Raw genomic sequence first — 15,225 nt, forward strand, 5'->3', positions numbered from 1 at the left:
TTTTTGAGGTATTGGTGTATGGTTATTCTGGGGTTAAAGAATTTAGATACCGTATATACTTGAGTATAAGCCGACTCGAGTATAAGCCGAGACCCCCAATTTCACCCCCAAAAACTGGAAAAAGTTATTGACTCGAGTATAAGCCGATCCGCCGTTCTGCAAGCCTCTGCCGCCAGCAGAGGCTCGATCCGCCATTTTGCAAGCCTGAATACACAGGAATACCCTGTGTGGCCGCGGCTCGTCGGCAGGTCTCCGTTCCTCCTGCCGACCTTTGGGGAGGTTTGGGCGCCTCCCCAAACCTCGGCAGGTCTCCGTTCCTCCTGCCGACCTTTGGGGAGGTTTGGGCGCCTCCCCAAACCTCCCCAAACCTCGGCAGGTCTCCGTTCCTCCGCGCAGACCTGCCGACCTTTGGGGAGGTTTGGGCGCCTCCCCAAACCTCGGCAGGTCTCCGTTCCTCCTGCCGACCTTTGGGGAGGTTTGGGCGCCTCCCCAAACCTCCCCAAACCTCGGCAGGTCTCCGTTCCTCCTGCCGACCTTTGGGGAGGTTTGGGCGCCTCCCCAAACCTCCCCAAACCTCGGCAGGTCTCCGTTCCTCCGCGCAGACCTGCCGACCTTTGGGGAGGTTTGGGCGCCTCCCCAAACCTCCCCAAACCTCGGCAGGTCTCCGTTCCTCCTGCCGACCTTTGGGGAGGTTTGGGCGCCTCCCCAAACCTCCCCAAACCTCGGCAGGTCTCCGTTCCTCCTGCCGACCTTTGGGGAGGTTTGGGCGCCTCCCCAAACCTCGGCAGGTCTCCGTTCCTCCTGCCGACCTTTGGGGAGGTTTGGGCGCCTCCCCAAACCTCCCCAAACCTCGGCAGGTCTCCGTTCCTCCTGCCGACCTTTGGGGAGGTTTGGGCGCCTCCCCAAACCTCCCCAAACCTCTGCAGGTCTCCGTTCCTCCGCGCAGACCTGCCGACCTTTGGGGAGGTTTGGGCGCCTCCCCAAACCTCCCCAAACCTCGGCAGGTCTCCGTTCCTCCTGCCGACCTTTGGGGAGGTTTGGGCGCCTCCCCAAACCTCCCCAAACCTCGGCAGGTCTCCGTTCCTCCGCGCAGACCTGCCGACCTTTGGGGAGGTTTGGGCGCCTCCCCAAACCTCCCCAAACCTCGGCAGGTCTCCGTTCCTCCTGCCGACCTTTGGGGAGGTTTGGGCGCCTCCCCAAACCTCGGCAGGTCTCCGTTCCTCCTGCCGACCTTTGGGGAGGTTTGGGTGCCTCCCCAAACCTCCCCAAACCTCGGCAGGTCTCCGTTCCTACTGCCGACCTTTGGGGAGGTTTGGGCGCCTCCCCAAACCTCGGCAGGTCTCCGTTCCTCCTGCCGACCTTTGGGGAGGTTTGGGCGCCTCCCCAAACCTCCCCAAACCTCGGCAGGTCTCCGTTCCTCCTGCCGACCTTTGGGGAGGTTTGGGCGCCTCCCCAAACCTCGGCAGGTCTCCTTTCCTCCGCGCAGACCTGCCAACCTTTGGGGAGGTTTGGGCGCCTCCCCAAACCTCCCCAAACCTCGGCAGGTCTCCGTTCCTCCTGCCGACCTTTGGGGAGGTTTGGGCGCCTCCCCAAACCTCCCCAAACCTCGGCAGGTCTCCGTTCCTCCTGCCGACCTTTGGGGAGGTTTGGGCGCCTCCCCAAACCTCGGCAGGTCTCCGTTCCTCCGCGCAGACCTGCCGACCTTTGGGGAGGTTTGGGCGCCTCCCCAAACGTCCCCAAACCTCGGCAGGTCTCCGTTCCTGTTTGGGGAGGTTTGGGCGCCTCCCCAAACCTCCCCAAACCTCCCCAAACCTCGGCAGGTCTCCGTTCCTCCGCGCAGACCTGCCGAGGTTTGGGGAGGTTTGGGGAGGCGCCCAAACCTCCCCAAAGGTCGGCAGGAAGAACGGAGACCTGCCGAGGTTTGGGGAGGTTTGGGGAGGCGCCCAAACCTCCCCAAACAGGAACGGAGACCTGCCGAGGTTTGGGGAGGTTTGGGGAGGCGCCCAAACCTCCCCAAACGTCGGCAGGTCTGCGCGGAGGAACGGAGACCTGCCGAGGTTTGGGGAGGTTTGGGGAGGCGCCCAAACCTCCCCAAACAGGAACGGAGACCTGCCGAGGTTTGGGGACGTTTGGGGAGGCGCCCAAACCTCCCCAAACAGGAACGGAGACCTGCCGAGGTTTGGGGACGTTTGGGGAGGCGCCCAAACCTCCCCAAAGGTCGGCAGGTCTGCGCGGAGGAACGGAGACCTGCCGAGGTTTGGGGACGTTTGGGGAGGCGCCCAAACCTCCCCAAACAGGAACGGAGACCTGCCGAGGTTTGGGGACGTTTGGGGAGGCGCCCAAACCTCCCCAAAGGTCGGCAGGTCTGCGCGGAGGAACGGAGACCTGCCGAGGTTTGGGGAGGTTTGGGGAGGCGCCCAAACCTCCCCAAACAGGAACGGAGAACTGCCGAGGTTTGGGGACGTTTGGGGAGGCGCCCAAACCTCCCCAAAGGTCGGCAGGTCTGCGCGGAGGAACGGAGACCTGCCGAGGTTTGGGGAGGTTTGGGGAGGCGCCCAAAGCTCCCCAAACAGGAACGGAGACCTGCCGAGGTTTGGGGACGTTTGGGGAGGCGCCCAAACCTCCCCAAAGGTCGGCAGGTCTGCACGGAGGAACGGAGACCTGCCGAGGTTTGGGGACGTTTGGGGAGGCGCCCAAACCTCCCCAAACGTCGGCAGGTCTGTGCGGAGGAACGGAGACCTGCCGAGGTTTGGGGAGGCGCCCAAACCTCCCCAAACAGGAACGGAGACCTGCCGAGGTTTGGGGACGTTTGGGGAGGCGCCCAAACCTCCCCAAAGGTCGGCAGGTCTGCGCGGAGGAACGGAGACCTGCCGAGGTTTGGGGAGGTTTGGGGAGGCGCCCAAACCTCCCCAAACAGGAACGGAGACCTGCCGAGGTTTGGGGAGGTTTGGGGAGGCGCCCAAACCTCCCCAAACAGGAACGGAGACCTGGGGAGGTTTGGGGAGGCGCCCAAACCTTCCCAAACGTCGGCAGGTCTGCGCGGAGGAACGGAGACCTGCCGAGGTTTGGGGAGGCGCCCAAACCTCCCCAAAGGTCGGCAGGAGGAACGGAGACCTGCCGAGGTTTGGGGAGGTTTGGGGAGGCGCCCAAACCTCCCCAAAGGTCGGCAGGTCTGCGCGGAGGAACGGAGACCTGCCGAGGTTTGGGGAGGCGCCCAAACCTCCCCAAACGTCGGCAGGTCTGCGCGGAGGAACGGAGACCTGCCGAGGTTTGGGGAGGCGCCCAAACCTCCCCAAACGTCGGCAAGTCTCTGTTCCTCCGCGCCCTGCCTGCCTGCTTCTTTCCGCTGCGGAAAGAAGCAGGCAGGCAAGGCGCGGAGTTTGGGGAGGTGCGCGCGCACCTCCCCAAACCTCCCCAAACTTCGGCAGGTCTCGGACGGCGGTGGCTTGGGAGAGGTGCGGGCGATCCCGGAAGCACCAAAGCCTCGGCCGCGCACAAGTCCTCGGTAAGTTTTTTTTGTTGACTGGAGTATAAGCCGAAGTGGAATTTTTCAGCCCAAAAAGTGGGCTGAAAAATTCGGCTTATACTCAAGTATATACAGTAAATCAGGATATGTGTACAAGCATGAAGCTTTCATGTTTGAAGTCATGGGATAACTTGCTTTTTTTTGCAGTTATGTGTTCTCTGTTTTGCCTATATTTAAGCTGTACATTTTGTCTATATTTATGTTTCTCTAAATATCATTAATTTGCCTTCAATTAATGCTTGCAAAAGAATAAGCATGAATTCAGAAAAGTGATTATTTTGCTTTGAAGTTTGTATTTAAGTTTTTGGCAAGTTAATTTTCTGTTAGTTTTATCAAGTTGCATCAGGAAAATGGATATTTTATCTTCCAAAGCAGTCATTTTACAGGAACAGCCATGACAGTAAAATGATTCCATTAGCTGTTGTGGATTTATAAAATTGTTGAAAGGTAACCTGAAACATTTCAAGTCTACTGAGCAATTATATCATTATTACAGAAATAATCCAGATTTTTAAAAATCTTCCATTTGTTTTATTAAAATCTGTAAGACAAAGAGTAATTTGAACATTGTTGAGTGTATTATATCCAGAAATGTTTTAAGAATCTTTTTTTCCTTAAATGCTTGCCAAAAATTATTTATACAAGTCTTGTGCAAGTGAAGAATTGCAAATAATTCATGGAAAGGATGGTCTATGAACAGGCAGTATAGAGAAGAAAAAGATAATTGCTTATCAATGACAATTTTGTCTTGAAGTGTTTAGAAATCGTTTATTTTAATTTTGTTTAGTTTCTTATAATCATAGTGTTTTGAATTCTCAGTCTTTTGGAAGAAGTAGACATAGATTCTGTAATGACATTTTTCCATTCATTTTATAAATGTTGATCATTTCATAAAACCTTTTTAGAGAATTTTTGTTCAAAAAGTAGCATTGGTAGTTGAATCTTATGAATACCAATAGTAAAAATAACCAAGTGACATGCTAATATAGTTAATGGCACAACTGAAAGTACAAAATTAATACAATCTGATTTTGTTAATACAAAATATTATTTTCTTCCTGGAAACCATAAAGTCTGTGAATCAAATAAATTGAAGTTAAGAATTTGGAAGAGAAGTTTGAAGAAATGAACACAGGCTAGGATCCAGAGGCCTGTGGAAGTAATTTTGAAAGCCCCTAGGAGGATTTGAAATTTCATATGTTGAAGTGCTCTTGGAGCTAAAAAGAGAGTTGTGAAGCCATTTGTGCTTTGTTGTGAGAATCAGAAACCAAATTCACAAGAGCTCATGCAAACTCTGCATGATATAAAACAGCCAGGATATTGAATTTCTACCAAAGATGTATATCCGTATGTAGTATGTACATTTATACAAAAAACTCATCAGAAACCAGTGTAGGATCAAGTAGAAAGTATGCTGATATGCTGGGACTTTTTTTTTCTCAACCAAAGATTTTGAAGACATACTTTATGCAGGACTGAAGAGATAAAAAAGCATCGCTCAATTCTTCATTCTGGTGATAGAAACCTTTATTCGGTTCTACTGTTAATTTGTTAGCAATAACACATTCATGGATGTAAACAGTTGAAACAATAGAATGTACCGTGGTATAATAAATAGTGGTGAGGATGTTCTTGGGCCTAAAAACTAGTTTTATGAATATAGAACCATAGTTATTCACTGTTAGGCTTTTTATGTTTATATTCCACTTTATATATTTGGAAGTTTTTTTTATATATAGACATACTTAATTTATCTTCACTGAGTTCCTTGGAGAAAAATTAAATGCCCTCTACTAAGATACAACCTTTTTGATAGTTACAACAGCCCTTTAGGTCTGTTAATTTAATATACTTGTCTTTTTCTGAAAATCATGGTAAACATTTAACTGCATACCCGAGTAAAGTTGTTGAAAGACAAAATATCTCTGTGAGGTCAATATATTCAGTCAGAAATGGTGGCAAACTTAAGTTTAATCTTTGAAGCATAGATTTTACCTTTCCAAACTACACAGGTACATTTATGGTCCTCAGTTATATCTGTTCTATATGGTCATATCAAACGTTCAAATGTCTTCCTTTTTTTTTAGACCAATACACATCTCCAGAGTTAAAGACAAGTGTCAGCTTTCTTTTCCAGTCCTTGGGTACCATTCCGCTTTGTTTCAGGTACCAAATTTATTTTTGCTTAAATATTGTAATGCCACTTTTTTTGGGGGCGGGGGGCAGAGTGGCCTGGGGCCATCTGTTTGGAGGCATACAACTGACTCTTCACTTAAGAAATGATGATTCTTTCTCATAGGATTGTTTTACTCAGATATCATTTACAGTTTTATTTTCTACATTCAGTATTGTAAAAGGTTAAACTTCGACAACTACTTGGATCGTGTATTTTCTCATATAAAATTCCTAATATGGAGGGGGGGGGAATGGGAGCACAGATAATACTTGATTTACAACAGATCCGGAGACCTGCCGACGTTTGGGGAGGTTTGGGGAGGTGCCCAAACCTCCCCAAACGTCAGCAGGTCTCTGGATCTCCGTGACCTGCCTGCCTGCTTCTTTCCGCAGCGGAAAGAAGCAGGCAGGCAAGGCACGGAGATCCAGAGACCTGCCGACGTTTGGGGAGGTTTGGGGAGGTGCGCGCGCACCTCCCCAAACCTCCCCAAACTTCGGCAGGTCTCCGGACGGCGGTGGCTTGGGAGAGGTGCGCGCAATCCCGGAAGCACCAAAGCCTCGGCCGCGCACAAGTCCTCGGTAAGTTTTTTTTGTTGACTGGAGTATAAGCCGAAGTGGAATTTTTCAGCCCAAAAAGTGGGCTGAAAAATTCGGCTTATACTCAAGTATATACGGTAATCCAGTTGCTAAGTGAATTGGGCTTCCCCACTGACTTTGCTTGTCAGGTCACAAATGGGGATCACCTGAGCTTGGGACACAGCAACGGTCATAAACATGAACCAATTGCCAAGCATCTGACTTTTGATCACATGATTAGGGGGATGCTGCAAAGGTCGTAACTCTGAAAAATGATCATAAGTCACATTTTTTCCGTGCCTTTTAATTTTGAGTGGTCACTAAACAAACTGTTGTAAGTCGAGGACTATATAGCACACAGGATATGGTGAATGATGTGTGAGAAAGCTAGAAACATGAATATCAGTTGGTGGTTGGGCATCACTTTAAAAAAAATGTGATTGCTCATGGGTATGAGTTGCATTTGATATCCATACAGACTGCTCTTGGGTAATGCAGCATATCCTACTGTTCTTTCCCTGCTTCCCCCAAATACTTATATGTTCCCATGTCCTCTTAGATCAGGCTTGTCAAACTGCCGGCCCATGGGCCGGATGCATCACGATGAAACCACGCCCTCCCCATTGCCCGCAATGGGGAAAAAGTCACGATATGTCGCTCGTCGTTATGTGACGTCGCAAGTTTGACATGCCTGTCTTAGATGCATTTAATCCTCTTCAGCGCATTTTTGTTCCTGTCTTGGAGAATGAGTGCCTTTCCTGTAATCCATCTACTTCCTCTGTTGCCTGACTGTTTTTATTTCTTTTTTAAATATTCCTTCTCCATTTGCTAATTTAAGTTGTTAAAGCTGCTTTCAGTGCAGTTAAAATGCAACCAAATAAGCTATTAGAGAGAGGCAAATGTCACTTTCAAGCATTAGGTATATAGTTGCTCTTCTACTCTTATTTTTATGTCTGAGCTTATCTTGAAGGAAATGACAATTGGAAGCAGCTATTGGAAGCCTGTACCATAAGAAGGATGGAGGAGAAAACCAAGCTGTTGACAAACAGTTTCCAGCTGTAATTGATTCTGAATTACTGGGTTTTAGGAAGTCTTAGAGAACAACTCTTTCATGAAAACAGCTGTCAGAGTAGCAGATAAATATGAGATTAGTGAAGTTCTAAGTACATCTGTAGTGATCACATTCTCACTTTTTTGCAGCAACATATACTGCATAATAGTGTGTTTGCAGCATAAAAAGTACTTGAAGTCTGGATCCTGGATCACGAACATGCATTTTTGCTGGACCTTTGTACTAAATTCTGTTTTAATCCCATTATTATGGTAGAAATTGTTAGTATTTAGAAATTAGTAGTGCACACTGTGTTTGTTACTGTAGAAAGCCAATTTAGTGGTTAAGGTGGTGCCCTAAAAATCAGGAGACTGTGAGTTTTAGGTCTTCTTTAGGCATGAAAACCAGTTGGGTGATTTTGGGCCCATCATTCTGTCTCAGTCCAATCCACCTTACAAGGTAGTGATTGTGGGGAAAACATGAGGAAGGAATATTAGATATGTTCACCACCTTGAGATATAGATATACTAATAATTATATGTATTATAATAATGATGATGTAATAATTGGTGCCTTGGGTGCAATTCTAAAAGATCTGGAGCACCACTTGAACCACATTGGCTTTGGCAACTCCCCATCAGTCAATTGCAAAAGGCAGCTTTACTTGGAATAGCTTACATCCTGTGAGAATACTTTTAACGTCATCAAACAACAGCATCTGCCTATCTCAAATCCTTGAAGAGGACTCAAAAGCTGGGGAAAACTCCAGTCTAAACATCTGGGTGACTGTACAACCAACCATAATATTTTAAGTGTTTTATATGCTGAACAAATTGCAACAGTGGTCCTGATATTTTATCTTGCCCTGTCAAGGAAATATATCTGTTTTACATTGTATTATCTTTGGGAAAAGACCTCAGTTTCTGATTATTATTAATATTTCTAAACTCTAGATTGCAAGTCAAAGATATTTTTCTCAGAGAAAGTGTTTCCATAAAATAGAAAGTTGTTCTGAACATAAGGTTTAAATTTATTTCCCTTCAAATCAAGTCTTAAATAAAACTTGACAAGTATCCACTGTTTCCAGTGTTTATATCTGGCAAGATTCTCATTCCAAAATGGACATTTCAATTTATAACTTTGTTATCCCACATATCTTGAATTTCAGTTCCCAAAACATAACTTAAATACTTTTTAAATTCAAGTAAGATTCACTCTACTTCCTTCTTTTTTTTCTTACATTAATCCATGTAGTCTCAAGGGTCAGTTTTCTCTTCCATATGAAAATAGCATTTTAATATTTCATTTAATATTGAAATATGGTTTAGCTTAGAACATTGCAGTGTACACATTACTGTTTTATTCCAAATGTTGACTGACATTAAATAATGTACATCCATTCTAGCCAAAACAGAAATGAGCAGACATCGTCATCATCAAAATGTTGATGTTGATGTTAAGCATGTTTTTCTTTAAACTTAAATAGAAAAAAATATCCTGAAAGTTTGCTGCACTTGTTCATAAAATGTCAAGCTTATCCAAATAGTGATTATGCGCCATCAAATTTTATTGACTCTTATTGGCCAAATAGACTGATCTTCCTAATAGTATTATCTTAGATAGCTGTCATATATATTAAAGTTGAATGCTAGCACAGTATCCTTATATAGTGAAAACATCACCTACAAAAAGAAGCATGCTGTGGAGAAATACAATCTTAAGAAAAACAGAATACGTACTCAGGAAAGTCTTCCTCCTTGAGAGTATTCTAAAGACATTTAAACCTATTTATTTATTTGCTTACTTAGTATGGCTCACAGGCTGTTCAGTTTTCCTTGGCTCTATGCAGGTTACATGAAGCAACAAAGAACATTAAAGTAGAATTAGTAATTAAAACAGCAGCATCTAATGGTGGAGATAGATCAGTCCTCATTGTCCCAATATGTTTTCCTGAAGATCCATGTTTTCATGGCTGTTTAGAAGCCCATGGGGGGAGGGGAGACAGAAAAAAATAGACCACAGACACACACACACACACACACACACACACACAGAGAGAGAGAGAGAGAGAGAGAGAGAGAGAGAGAGAGAGAGAGAGAGAGAGAGAGAGAAGTTTGGAAGATGTAATGATTGGCTGGAGTACTAAACAGAAGCATGTACCACTGAAACATTTTGTTGCAGTTCCCCTTGTTTAATCAATCACACTCAAAAGCATTTCTGATTTCATCTGCAAATTATTAGGAAATGTGGCTAGGATAGCTTATAGCTGGTTCCTGGAAGCTAATGTATCCCCGCTCAGTATGTGGGATTTTGGTGGTGTGGGGTCAGTATCCTAAAAAATACACTTGTTTCATAAATTTACTTAGCAGCATAATGGAAGAATGTAATCCTACTCTTATTAGGCAGTTTCAGAATAAACAGGAGAAATCACTTTTATTTTTCTTGAAATTTGCAGCTATGAACAGTTACTTCATTAATAGTTTTACTGGAACTTTTAAGCAGATATGTATGTATAGGGCTGCATTTTTTGCACAAGAAGAACATGTTTGGTGACCACATACATAATTTTATACATATTGTACTTTCCCAGTTAATTGGCTTTCTTTGGATTTCTGCCTAATTATGGGATTGCCACTCATACTCTGTCCATAATATTAGGAATTTTACTGTTACTCTGAAAGTACCTTCAGTGGAATCTGCCTGTCCAGCCAGATCCTGGAAGAAAACCTTTGCTGAGAGAAGGCTAACATCAGGAACCTGAGGCAGACCCTTCTTGATGATAGTCCCATCTTTCTGGTGTTTTCAGGCACTGAAGAGCTGGTTCTTCTAGATCAGAGGTCCCCAACCTTTTGGGCACCAGGGACCAATTCCATGGAGAGAGGTTTTTCTGCAGACCGGAGGGAGTGTGGTTTTGTGTGTGGCCTGCATCCCACAGATGGGGCTTTGCTTGTGCGGACTGGTTGCTGGCATGCCGTGGCCCAGTACCGGTCCATGGACCCTGTTCTAGATGGTCTCTGGAGGTGGAACAGAATGTTGAACTGAATGAGTGGCTTAGCTCATTTGGTTCAGGTTTCCAGTTGTTCCGTAAGTTCTACTACTGTAGACAAGTATGTAAGTAACATAGAAACTTATCAGTCAATAAATAATTGTAGTTATTTGCATAAGAATGGACACCACAACACGGTAAACAAGTTTCGCAGTTTAAGTGTACCATGCCAATTCAGCTGCACAATTCTTTGAAACAGTGACCAGGGAATACTGGTTTTAAAATAAAAGCTGGTACGTTTCCCCCAGTAGGTTAAGTAATATATATAAAATGCCATATTTTCAACACACAGTGTGATATGTTGGTGTAATATAATTCTTTTGAAGGACTGACACGTGATTCTCCCTTTCCCTTATTCCCAGAGTATTGCTATAGAGACTAATAACGGTAATATCAATTGGTTAGTAAAAGTCTACAGGGAGATGATAGGGAACTATGTCAGGTTAAATCTAATAATGCATCTCTTTTCAGTCTCCACTTGTTCTACAGGTAGTCCTCGACTTATGGCCACAGTTGGGACCAAATTTCAGTCACTAAGCAATGTGGTTGTTAAGCAAGTCATGATGTGACTGGACCCCGATTTTATTGACCATTTTCACTGCAGTAATTGAAGCAAATCACTTGGTTGGTAAGTGAATCACACAGACTTTAAGCAAATCTGGCTTCCCCCATTGAAAGAAGCCAGCTGGGAAAGTCACAAATCATAATCAAGTGACTGCAGGATGCTGCCACCATTGTAAATGCTAGCCAGTTGCCAAGGTCCCTAATAGTGATCATGTGACTACAGAGATGGTGCAATGGTTATTATTTTGAGGACCTGTCGTAAGTCAGATTTTCTTTAGCACAATTGTAACTCCAAATCATGGTTAAATAAATGATTGTAAGTTGAGGACTCCTGTATCCTCCTTTTCCTGGAAAGGTAGCATACTAGCCTGGCTGATGCAACTTGAAAATAGAGAATGAGTTTCCTATTTAAATATGTTCTTTTGATAGCTGGATTATCTAAACTCTTTGTAGATAGATTGCATATAACTTGATTGTGATATTTTTCAGAATCCTCTTCAGGTTTGGGAGTGGGGATGTTGTTTTGTAATAATTTTCTTCCATCCTCTGTGGTTATATCTTGTTGAAGATGTAGAAGGAAGATATTGAACCCTAAGCCCTTCCTTTGTGAGGTGCTACAGAACGGTCCCCTTTCTCTCTTGCTGCTTATTGACTGTGGAACTATTGGAGGACATGCTCCAATGGCGTCTCTTCAGGTATCATCAGTATGATAATGGTACTCAACTATGTATCTTTTTCATGGGCTGAAAAGCAAATAGAGTCAGCATGCTTTCCTGGGACCTGGAAGCTATGAGATTCTGGATAGGGAGATGAGTGACTTAGCCTTACAGTCAACTGTGGCCAATGATATTTGATTTTGGATAGAATTACGCTTCCCCCAGACTGAACTAGTGCATAATCATCAGTTACAGCTTGAAAGGTACCTTGAGCAGAAGGTAAATGTGTCTGTGATTGCCATTGCATAGATCCATCTAGTACAATGGCCCCCCAATCTTGGGCACCAGGGACCGGTTCCGTGGAGAGAGGGTTTTTTCACAGTCCAGAAGGGGCATGGTTTCACATGCTGCCTGCATCCCGCAGATAAGGCGTCACTTCTTTGTGCAGACTGGTTTTTTGCATGCCATGGATCGGTGCTGGTCCACGGACTGGGAGTTGGGGACTCCTGATCTAGTATACTGGTTACAGCTCCTCCCATATCTGGGAGCTCTTCTCACAGTCTCTTATGCTTTGTTTACCTCAGATGTTTCCTTTGAAAATCATCCAGAAGCTACAGTTGATCCAGAATACAGCAGCTCACATAGTTAAGGGTAAATTTCATTAACCCTATGCCACCATTTGAAAAGTTGTCCTGTTTTGGGATTGGCTTCCAGGAGCAATTCAAGATGCTAGTTGGTTTAGAACTTTGTTACTTTTGGAATTAGTTGCTTGTCTATTCAATATGTTCTGCAATGAATGGGATCTTGTAGGTTCCTACCCTGAAAGAGTATTGCCACCCAAAAGTGATGGGGTGAACCTATGTAAATGCCTGCTTGCAAGTTGAATGAAAGTGAATCCCCAAAGAACTAGGTGTTCATTATGAGAGGTCATACTTACAGTGAGGTGGCAAATAACCTTGTTCTAAACTGGATCGCATTCTTTCAGATGGAGAAGGACCCTTTATCAGTTTTGGTTGATAACAGTGTTCTATCCAAGGGGAAAAAAACCTGTGGTGCAACATGTTGCTGCCTCCAGATTTGATCACTGTAACCACTCTGCACGAGCCTATCATTATAGCTAGTCTAGAAAAAGAATTGAAAAGTCATGTAGTCTCAAAGAGATTACATTATACCTGTGCTAAAAGCTTTTTACTGGCTGCTGTTTTGCTGATTTTAAATAGTGTGATAGTTTTGAAATTAATACTCCTGGGTTGTTTTTTTTTTTTGTGTGTGTGTAGTATAAACAATTGAAAGCCTTTATGGTATCATAATAAAATCAATAAATAGTAGCTACGTATATATCCTAAACAAGAATTTAGTAAAAAATACTGTCTTTTCAAAAAAAAATTGTACAGCATTCTATAATAATAATTTAGAACTAATATAGCCCTCAAGACTACAACTCCAGAGCTTTTAGTGCTTTAGTAGTTACCTTGAACAGGAATTAATTCTTGAAAGAATGAAATGCTTAATCCACTTGAAACATTTGTTAAAGAAATGCCGGCTGTCAAGAATGTTGAAAACAGTGTTGAGTTATTACAATAACATTTTAAGGAAGTTTTTATTAAGGGAGAAGATATTAAAATACTGTTTCCAAAAATGGGTTGCAAATCTTTTGGGATGTCCTATCAGTGACTAGATTAAATGCTTTTAGCTAGATGAAAGGATTCTGGAATGTTAAATTAATGGATTGCCTTTTTAAAAAAATTAAGGAATGAATAATAAAGGCAAATACTCAAAGCATTATGAAATTAATAAGGAAGTAAAACAGAACAAAATAAATAGTAATATAAATTCACATATATTCACATAATTCACACACACACCCCCCCCACACACACACCCCCCCCCACACACACACACACACACACACACACACATATATATATATATATATATATATATATATATATATATATATATGTATGTATATGTGATTTTGAAATAATGCATGAGGATTTATTTTCATTTTTATGGGAGCGATTTATCATCTCAGTCCTTAATAGTTTTTATGTAGTGTATGGTTTTGAATGATATTAATATTAATAATATCAAATGTAACACTGCCACTGGTGATTCTACAGTCAATCCCAAAGAACTTCTGGAAGACCTAGTTATTACCATCTTTCAAATGCTATAAAAGTAGGGGTCTTTCTCACTATAAGGGATATGTTTGCTCTCTCAAAAGAATGGCTTCCACAGAGAAAGTCCATCGTTGGGCCTCCACTTCAGGGTAGATGAAGATACTTGGTGCTTTCTAACTGTTCATATTAGGCAGATCAAATCTATCTGGGAAAGGCCATCTCTTAGATACTGGCAATTAGTTATATAACATATAGCACTTTGGATTGCACATGCAAACACAGTGGTAGTCAATGCAGCTCCCACACCATCTATACAAATGGCAGTAGTATGACTGGTCAGAAATCAGCCATATTGTGAAACAGGTGAAATTTTTGGTAGTCTTCAACTAATAGCTAGGTAACTTAGTAGTTGAAGCTAACAGTTATAGGAATCACATAGGCCAATATTCCACAACCTAGTTAGAATAGACTTCAACTTTCGTAGTTCGCATACAGATGGAAGAAGGCCAGTTTGTGTGGAGGTCTAGTTGTGGAGCATAGCTTATGATGTCCTGAGAGGTGCAAACCTTTTTGGTATGGCTTATAAACAGGTATTTATTTCTGTTCTCTGCTAATTCCCAAGATGTAGTATGCACTTAAAACATGGAGATGTTTGCTTCACTTACGCTGTGCAGGTAGTCCTTGACTAACAACTGTAATTGAGCCCAGAATTACAGTTGTAACTTGTGCCAGTCATTAAGCAGGTCATCACGTGACCACACCTGATTTTACAACCTCTTTTGTGTTGGTTGTTAAGCAAATTCATTGTTCTCAATGGGAGTTTATTGCCAGAAACCAGCAATGAAGACCAAGTTCCAGAAAAAGAAAAACCATTATAAATTACAGTCATGTGGTAACAGGATGCTGCAAACAGCTATAAATATGGGCCAGCTGCTAAACACCCAAAATGTGATCATGTGACTGGAGGCCATCAGAACTTTGAATCTGGATTGTAAGTAGCACTGTGGAGGTGTGGCATAACTTCAAATGGTTGTTTAGTTCTGGTAAATTGAGGACCTCACCTGTTTGGATGTCTTGTTTAATTCATCTACAGCAGACGTGTCAACTCGCGATGTGACGTGATGTTGCAGGACATATCAGAGCTTTTTCTCCATTGCCGGCAATGGGGTGGGCGTGGTTTCCTGGTGACACATCTGGCCTCTGGGCCGGCAGTTTAGCATCCCTGATCTACAGTATTAATTTTGATTTTGTTCAGATTGTGTACTTGTCCAATATGAGGAAGGGAGGAATAGCATGGACGGCACTGCTAATCCTCTAAGTCAGGGGTGTCAAACTCAATTTTATTGAGGGCCGCATCAGCACTGCGGTTGCCCTCAAGGGGCCGGGTGGGTGTGGCCAGGGTGGGCATGGCCTACTGGGTGGGCGTGGCTAAAGTGCATATGGCCTACTGGGTGGGCGTGGCCAGCTCTACATCGTTCGCATCAAGGGTGCCTATGGGGGCCTGGGCA

The 15,225-nt window shown here is 43.9% G+C and overlaps 1 protein-coding gene across 7 annotated transcripts in view; it reads left to right on the top strand.

Annotated features, from left to right (window-relative positions):
• LCLAT1 (lysocardiolipin acyltransferase 1) overlaps window positions 1-15,225 on the top strand; it is a 77,089-nt gene that overhangs the window by 3,797 nt on the left and 58,067 nt on the right. For 3 of the 7 annotated variants that reach the window (XM_083348267.1, XM_083348265.1, XM_083348269.1), the window contains exons 2-3: window positions 5,614-5,692; window positions 10,846-11,002. The exons of 1 other annotated variant lie outside the window; for it this stretch is intronic. The gene's annotated coding sequence lies outside the window, so the exon portion shown is untranslated. Of the gene's footprint in view, window positions 1-3,831; window positions 3,974-5,613; window positions 5,693-10,845; window positions 11,003-15,225 lie in introns of those variants that run through there. 3 more of the 7 variants (XM_083348266.1, XM_083348270.1, XM_083348268.1) reach the window with 2 other exon arrangements.

This window comes from Vipera ursinii (assembly GCF_947247035.1).
Source record: "Vipera ursinii genome assembly, chromosome: 1".
In the NCBI taxonomy this organism is placed as follows: Eukaryota; Metazoa; Chordata; class Lepidosauria; order Squamata; family Viperidae; genus Vipera; species Vipera ursinii.